We start from the raw sequence: 2,315 nt of genomic DNA on the forward strand, positions 1-2,315 counted from the left end.
TTTGCTTTAACATTCTGATGTGGTTAACGAATATCTCAATAACTTATATGTGCATTTCTTTTGATACACGTCAGCAGATGATTCGGGTTTGATGGAAAGCAAAAACTGACTTGGAGAAGTTGTGGAGCTGTACTTAAAGGGATTGACATGTTTCTCGCTCGCTATCGATTAAGCATTATAGCAACCTTTCCCCCACCATTTTCAATCGGGTTTTGGGCAACTCGAGCAACAGGGTCATGTCTGACTAGAAGACTGGATATCAAAACAAGGAGGAACGTTCTGTGGGTTTAGATAGTTGCATGTAAAAATGTGTATTGCTTTTAGTGTAGGATACCTGTGGTCTTTTATCTATGCTCTCTGATGTTAATGAATAACTGCCATTGTTCATTTCAATTGGTCTGATACTTCTGGAGTTGTATTAATGTAAACAATTAAAAAGGACAGGAAAATAAATGGGATTTAAACAAAAAAAGGACCAAAATTTTATTCACACCTTATAGTGTAGGATACCTCCCGACAAGAACTAACGTTTATTCTCTTGATATGCCCGTAATAGTTCAAACAAAATGATGTTCTTCGAATACCGTTTTACCTGATCTATAAGTCTAGTCAACATTTTGAAATTTTGACGTGATAAGATGAATAATTATATGGATTAATCTTTGATTTATGTTTGCATATGTGAAATGTTAGAATACTTTGAAATCTTAAATGCGTCACACAATTTCAACTTAAGCGTCCAAAGTCTCCATTTATATTCCTTAATGAATTTTATGAATTTTTTTAGGCTTTTTATCCCTAAACTCGAAGGTATCATAGCGTAGAAATGTGAATTTTAAAAAAATATTGATTAGATCAAAGATTTAAACTTATTACATTTTTTTAAATGCAAAAATTTAAGAAACCTATTTTAGTGGTTAAAAATAGCAGTAAAGTGCCATAATTAGAAGAAGAATTGGTATAAAATAAGTAACTGCCAGCTAGCATCTTGACCTTAAGCTCATAATAGCATGTGCCGGTCAGTCTAGTTACAAGAAAGACTTGTCAGTGGAGTTGCAACAAGACAGGCTGTAAGTACTATAATAAAATGATTTATACTTTACTAACAAATATATTAATTTATCTAGGTTAACATCAAGGGCATTTGGTCTAGTGGTATGATTCTCGCTTTGGGTGCGAGAGGTCCCGAGTTCGATTCTCGGAATGCCCCATTTTTTTTCTTTAATTTCTTAATTATCTACCTCTTTTCTAGTACAATTCAATCATACACCATCATTTCAGCTTTTTGAAGGAAAAGGATGGGAAAAGATAATGGAACTTTTTCTTTTTACAGTTACAGTATAAACGATGGCAGTTGCAATTGATGGTGAACAAGATAGAAAGAGAGGAAGAGATTGAAAAAGAAAAATAAAGCAAATAAAAATTTATTACTTTTAAGTTAAAATTAGAAATTAGAAATAAACGCAACAGGCCAACTATTATTTTACCTTTAAGCTTACCAACCTCCATTGAAAAAAACAGCTCCTCCACCAACCACGCATCGGTCAATTGTACTACAAATCCAACATCATCAAGGCATTACTATAATTACAATTAAATAAACTTGATGAAACTAAAATAAACAATAGGGCATTTGGTCTAGTGGTATGATTCTCGCTTAGGGTGCGAGAGGTCCCGAGTTCAATTCTCGGAATGCCCCTATTGTATTCTTTTTTCATTACCTTATTTATAAGGTATATATATATATATATAGATCATGAGGACAGTATATATAGATCATGAGGAAAATATAAACCTAAATAAAATTCTAGAAACCTGATATAAACCTAAATAAAATTCTAGAAACCTTTAGATATAGTTCAAGAGAAATAGAGCATATGATTCTTGCTTAGGGTGCAAGAGGTCCCGAGTTCAATTATCAGAATGCCCCTATTGTTTTTTTTCATTACCTTATTCATAAGGTATATATAGATCATGAGGAAAACATAAACAACCTAAATAAAATTCTAGAAACCTTTAAATATAATTCTCGAGAAATAGGGCATTTGGTCTAGTGGTATGATTCTTGCTTAGGGTGCAAGAGGTCTTGAGTTCAATTCTCGAAATGCTCCTATTATGTTTTTCCTAGATCAAGATATAAACTACCTAAATAAAATTCTAGAAACCTTAAATTCTAGAAACCTTTAGAATCTAATTCAAGAAGAAATAGGGCAGTCTAGGGGTATAATTCTTGCTAACGATGTGAGAGGGTCCTTTGTTCAATTCTCTTAAGAGCTCCCTATTTTCAATTCTCATTATATTATTAACAAGGAGTA

The 2,315-nt window shown here is 32.4% G+C and overlaps 3 non-coding genes across 3 annotated transcripts; all 3 read left to right on the forward strand.

Moving 5' to 3' along the window:
* The first annotated feature begins 1,138 nt into the window (after positions 1 to 1,138).
* On the forward strand, positions 1,139 to 1,210 carry TRNAP-UGG. Its single transcript has one exon. It is a non-coding gene; the product is annotated as a tRNA-Pro (tRNA).
* Positions 1,211 to 1,627: 417 nt separating this feature from the next.
* TRNAP-AGG lies at positions 1,628 to 1,699 on the forward strand. Its single transcript has one exon. It is a non-coding gene; the product is annotated as a tRNA-Pro (tRNA).
* Positions 1,700 to 2,039: 340 nt separating this feature from the next.
* On the forward strand, positions 2,040 to 2,111 carry TRNAP-AGG. Its single transcript has one exon. It is a non-coding gene; the product is annotated as a tRNA-Pro (tRNA).
* Positions 2,112 to 2,315: the final 204 nt, after the last annotated feature.

This window comes from Cucurbita pepo, unplaced genomic scaffold, assembly GCF_002806865.2.
Source record: "Cucurbita pepo subsp. pepo cultivar mu-cu-16 unplaced genomic scaffold, ASM280686v2 Cp4.1_scaffold000989, whole genome shotgun sequence".
NCBI lineage: Eukaryota > Viridiplantae > Streptophyta > Magnoliopsida > Cucurbitales > Cucurbitaceae > Cucurbita > Cucurbita pepo.